This window comes from Thalassophryne amazonica, chromosome 20 (genome assembly GCF_902500255.1).
Source record: "Thalassophryne amazonica chromosome 20, fThaAma1.1, whole genome shotgun sequence".
NCBI lineage: Eukaryota > Metazoa > Chordata > Actinopteri > Batrachoidiformes > Batrachoididae > Thalassophryne > Thalassophryne amazonica.
In genome coordinates, this window is record NC_047122.1 from 36,808,903 (window position 1) to 36,815,148 (window position 6,246).

The window sequence follows — 6,246 nt, forward strand, 5'->3', positions numbered from 1 at the left end:
CCGGGAAGAGAACACCTCTCCAACGTGCCAAACGCCAGCGAATGTGAGCATTTGCCCACTCAAGTCGGTTACGACAACGAACTGGAGTCAGGTCGAGACCCCGATGAGGACGACGAGCATGCAGATGAGCTTCCCTGAGACGGTTTCTGACAGTTTGTGCAGAAATTCTTTGGTTATGCAAACCGATTGTTTCAGCAGCTGTCCGAGTGGCTGGTCTCAGACGATCTTGGAGGTGAACATGCTGGATGTGGAGGTCCTGGGCTGGTGTGCTTACACGTGGTCTGTGGTTGTGAGGCTGGTTGGATGTACTGCCAAATTCTCTGAAACGCCTTTGGAGACGGCTTATGGTAGAGAAATGAACATTCAATACACGAGCAACAGCTCTGGTTGACATTCCTGCTGTCAGCATGCCAATTGCACGCTCCCTCAAATCTTGCGACATCTGTGGCATTGTGCTGTGTGATAAAACTGCACCTTTCAGAGTGGCCTTTTATTGTGGGCAGTCTAAGGCATACCTGTGCACTAATCATGGTGTCTAATCAGCATCTTGATATGGCACACCTGTGAGGTGGGATGGATTATCTCAGCAAAGGAGAAGTGCTCACTATCACAGATTTAGACTGGTTTGTGAACAATATTTGAGGGAAATGGTGATATTGTGTATGTGGAAAAAGTTTTAGATCTTTGAGTTCATCTCATACAAAATGGGAGCAAAACCAAAAGTGTTGCGTTTATATTTTTGTTGGGTATATATATATATATATATATATATATATATATATATATATATATATATATATATATATATATATATACTATTTCTACCTCATTTCTTATGTCTCGTACTGTTACTAGTATTGTTATTGCTTATCCTTGCACACGCTGTTTGATGAACATTTTCGTCTACTTGCACCCATCTTGTGTGTTTTTAAGAGCTGATGTAACATGTGAATTTCTCCTCTGTGAGATCAATAAAGTTTATCTTTATCTTTATCAGTGCTGACACAGACAGGATACTGGCCGAGAATCTCAAAGTTAATTAATTGCAGCCTGCAGCCAAGTGCTTGCAAAATTCTGGCACACTGACTTCCTCAACTCAACTGGCCAGTGTCCAAAAAACAAAACAAAACAAAAAAAACAACAAAAAAAAACCCACTGAATTCTTGTGTAAACTTTCAGCAAACTGAAATCAAATTGCCTACTGACTGACAACACTGCAAGTCTGCTTCATGCCCTGAAACATACAGAGAAGTCACTTTATTATTATCAGGTGTTTTGGGGGGTTGTGGGGGGGGGGGGGGGGCAACGGTCACAATCACAGGAATAATTACAGGCAGTTCAGAGAACATCAGAGTCAAGATTACACAAGAATATGTACAGGGACATTCAGAGTGTCACTTAAGATTTCACAGAAATAAGTATAAAAACGTTCCAGGGTGTCACTTAAGATTTCACAGAAATATGTATGACTTTCCAGAGTGTAGGATGTCACAGAAATAACTATAAAGACGTCTCAGAGTGTCAGTTAAGATTTCACAGAAATAAGTATGACTTTCCAGAGTGTAGGATGTCACAGAAATAAGTATCAAGACATTCCAGAGTGTCACTTAGGATTTCAAAGAAATAAGTATAAAGATGTTCCAGAGTGTCAGTTACGGTTTCACAGAAATAAGTATAACGACTTTCCAGAGTGTAGGATTTCACAGAAATAAGTATCAAGACATTCCAGAGTGTCACTTAAGATTTCACAGAAATAAGTATAACAACTTTTCAGAGTGTAGGATTTCACAGAAATAAGTATAAAGACATTCCAGAGTGTCAGTTAAGATTTCACAGAAATAAGTATAACGACTTTCCAGAGTGTAGGATTTCACAGAAATAAGTATCAAGACATTCCAGTGTCATTTAAAATTTCACAGAACTAAGTATAAAGACATTCCAGAGTGTCATATAACATTTCATAGAAATAAGTATAAAGACTTTCCAGAGTGTAGGATTTCGCAGAAATAAGTATAAAGACGTTCCAGAGTGTCAGTTAAGATTTCACAGAAATAAGTATAACAACTTTCCAGAGTGTAGGATTTCACAGAAATAAGTATCAAAACGTTCCAGAGTGTCAGTTAAGATTTCACAGAAATAAGTATAAAAACTTTTCAGTGTAGGAGTTCACAGAAATAAGTATCAAGACATTAAAGAGTGTCATTTAAGATTTCACAGAAATAAGTATAAAGATGTTCCAGAGTGTCAGTTAACATTTCATAGAAATGAGTATAAAGACTTTCCAGAGTGTAGGATTTCGCAGAAATAAGTATAAAGACGTTCCAGAGTGTCAGTTAAGATTTCACAGAAATAAGTATAACGACTTTCCAGAGTGTAGGATTTCACAGAAATAAGTATCAAGACATTCCAGTGTCATTTAAAATTTCACAGAACTAAGTATAAAGACATTCCAGAGTGTCATATAACATTTCATAGAAATAAGTATAAAGACTTTCCAGAGTGTAGGATTTCGCAGAAATAAGTATAAAGACGTTCCAGAGTGTCAGTTAAGATTTCACAGAAATAAGTATAACAACTTTCCAGAGTGTAGGATTTCACAGAAATAAGTATCAAAACGTTCCAGAGTGTCAGTTAAGATTTCACAGAAATAAGTATAAAAACTTTTCAGTGTAGGAGTTCACAGAAATAAGTATCAAGACATTAAAGAGTGTCATTTAAGATTTCACAGAAATAAGTATAAAGATGTTCCAGAGTGTCAGTTAACATTTCATAGAAATGAGTATAAAGACTTTCCAGAGTGTAGGATTTCGCAGAAATAAGTATAAAGACGTTCCAGAGTGTCAGTTTTAGATTTCATAGAAATAAGTATAAAGACGTTCCAGAGTGTCAGTTAAGATTTCACAGAAATAAGTATAACGACTTTCCAGAGTGTAGGATGTCACAGAAATAAGTATAAAGACATTTCAGAGTGTCAGTTAAGATTTCACAGAAATAAGTATGACTTTCCAGAGTGTAGGATTTCGCAGAAATAAGTATGAAGACGTTCCAGAGTGTCAGTTAAGATTTCACAGCAATAATTATAAAGATGTGACAGAGTGTCATTTAAAATTTCACAGGAATAAGTAAAGACGTGTCATTCAAGTTTTTACAAGAATAAGAACAAAGATGTTCCAGAGTGTTCAATGTAGGATTTCATAGAATGTGTTACGGAACAAGCGACTCAGCTCCTCAGCAACACCCGAAAACAAAAGGCACATTTAGCCAATCAGGTGTCACGGTGTGTGCTGGCTGTGTCGATAACAGCCTATTAAGCAGAGCGGACGTGTCAGCATTGATGAAGCCGGATACAAACAGCAGAGTAATAATAATAAAAAAAAAAGAACAGCATCACTGGTGGCTGGGAAGAAGCTTCAGATAAAGAAGAGCTGTGATGACCATCAGGGGCGTAGCCAGAAATTCATGCTGGGGGGCAATTTCTAAGGATCAGAACTCCCAACTGACTGATGATCAGAAATGTGTTCCACATTTTTAAAATTTTAAGGTTTAATTTGCATTTCAAGTGTTTAGGTCCAGTTAACCATTTTGCTGAAGCTATTATTACATCCTGCACTTTTAGCATGCCAAAATGCTGAATTATTTTCCAAAGTATTGTTTCACTGTTTTAAGCATTTCAAAAGAGTGAACAGCTTTCTAAAGCAATTGCATTTAATAATTCCACTGTTTTGAAACAACAAATCATTTCCTGAAACAATTGTCTCATTTAGTCCCCTCCCCCGCAATCAGAAACAATGAATAGTATGAATCAAATAATCTTTTTCTAATTCAGTACAGTGAATCATTGCTAAACTGTTTATCTTTTTCAGCGTTGTATCTGAAAACGGTGAATCATTTTCTGAAACACAAAATCCCCATTGCCCAATTAATTTCATCATTGTAGGACTTACTTATTTCAAACATTTTCCTGAAACAATTAAATTAGTTTTGCAAGTGTTTCAAAATAGCGAATCATTTTCTGAAAAAATTGTTTCATTTGGTTTTCCAAAATGATATACTTCTAAAGCCGTTTCACACTTTTTTGTGCACGTTAAAAAGTAAATAGTTTCCTGAAGCAACAGATTCATGTTTCAAATGTTTTCAAACATTTAATACATTCCAGAAGCAACTGTTTGAGGTTTTATGCATTTAAAAACAGTGCAACATTTTCTAGAGCAATTGTTTCATTTAGTTTTTAAAAGCATTTTAAAACAGTACAATATTTTCTGAACCACAAAATACCAATTGCCGACTGAATTTCACTATTGTAGGCTTGAAGCATTTCAAACATTCTTTTTCTAAAGCAACTAATTAAAAAGGAATAGCAAGGAGTTCAAAATAGCAGAGGTGGGACAAAGTCACCATCAAGTCACTCTCAAGTCATGAATCAGCAAGTCCCAAGTCAAGTCTCAAGACATTATGACCGCCAATTGTTTGCAAGCTGACTTGGGACTTGACTTGGGACTTGCAGATTGATGACTTGAGAATGACTTGACAGTGACTTTGTACCACCGCTGCAAACTAGTGAATCATTTTTAAAGCAATTGTTTCAGAAATGGTCTCATTCTAAAGGCCACTGTTTCATATAGTTTTTGTACATTTTATAAAGTGAATTGTTTGCTGAAGCAATTGTTTTATGTTTTTTTTACCACAAAATTTTATTAAAGGTTTTGTCCATGACAGAACATCACGAGTCTGTTTCGTGTTTTAAATGTTTTGAAACTATTAATAATTTCCAGAAGCAGTTCTTTCAGTTTTTGTGCATTTATGAAACAATGACTCATCTTATAAAGCAACTGTATCATTTAGTTTTGCTTCATCTTGTGAAGCAGTTTTTTCGTATCATTTGTTTGCGCGCGCAGTGACTGAAACACTTTGGAGGTTTCTGCTCTCTAGCATCACCTGTGGCGCTGCGCTGTAATTACAGCGATGATTTAAAGGCACATAAACGTGCGCCAGCTGTTCGCGCGACATACCGCGCGCACAATGTGCATAATTTTCAGTCTAGACTCATCAGCGTTTGATTAATCTGCTGCGTTTTTTCCTAATTACTCTTCACACCATCATTTCTGTCTCTTCGCGTATTAATTATGATCCAAAAACTGTACCGATTTGACAGTGCAGTTGGATAACAGACCAGCAGGTGTCACCCACACCTCAGCAGCGCTGATCTGATATTTTTTTTTTTTTTTTTATGAGGCGTAATAATAAATTTTGCTTTTGGCGCCGCGTCAGGCTGCTGCAGAACGACACGAGGAGCGTGTTTGTTTTAACAGCGCACGGCCTGAGATGACACACGCGCAGCAAGTGACGCAACAGGATGCGTCTCACATGATGCACCACTGAGGGCCACAGTCGGTCCCATCATCCTCTTCAGCATCCTTCTTCCCTTCCTGCGCGTGCTGACGAGCGCGATCGCTCCGCGCACACCTGTCAGGCCACACAGACGCAGACACAGACACAGATAGAGTCATATACAGTCCAAATTTTTCTTCCTTCTGTTGTGCGCCCTCCTCCGCCTCCTCTCGTGCACGCTCCTGCCGTGTCTTGCTGTTCTGTCCTTGCATCAGCATTTCGTGAGGACAAATGAGGAGTCGAGTTTTTAACTATGCAAAAGCTGCGTGTCGTCCTGCAGAGCCCAGCACTTTCTCAATTAAACTGGAGTCCATTTGCCCCGCTCACTCACAGCTCGCACGCACATGCCCGCACGCAACGCGCACCGATCTGCTTCCAAACCAGTCGCGCACAGGCGTCGTTAGAAGCAGCTGCCATTCATTTCTGACGAAAAAGAGAAAGTGTTGTGCTTTAATAAGGTCATCAGATGGAGAGAGAGCTTTTTTTTTGCCACCCCATTTTTTTTACTCCCACAACTGACAGGTTTCTTCTGTCTGGTGCTTCATTTTCGACGGAGGGGAGGAAAAGAGGAAGGACTGAATCAATCAGTGGCCTCCTTTCATTCACTCACTCTGCAATCAGAGAGAGAGAGAGAGAGAGAGAGAGAGAGAGAGAGAGAGAGAGAGAGAGAGAGAGAGAGAGAGAGAGAGAGAGTAAAAAGAGGGGGAGCTCAGCCATCATTCCTCGCTTCCCTCCCTCTCCTTCCGGCACTCTCACTCCTTCCCAATCTCCAATGCCATGTGGATGCAGACTTGCAGAGGATTTCCAGCATCTTCCTGACTCCCTCTCCTCTTCCATCTCCCCCTTCCCTTCCCTTCC

General features: G+C 39.0%; 1 protein-coding gene across 1 annotated transcript in view; it reads right to left on the bottom strand.

The window, feature by feature from the left end:
- Window positions 1-6,246, bottom strand: part of LOC117501919 (small conductance calcium-activated potassium channel protein 1-like) — a 63,306-nt gene that overhangs the window by 27,607 nt on the left and 29,453 nt on the right. The window lies entirely within an intron of this gene.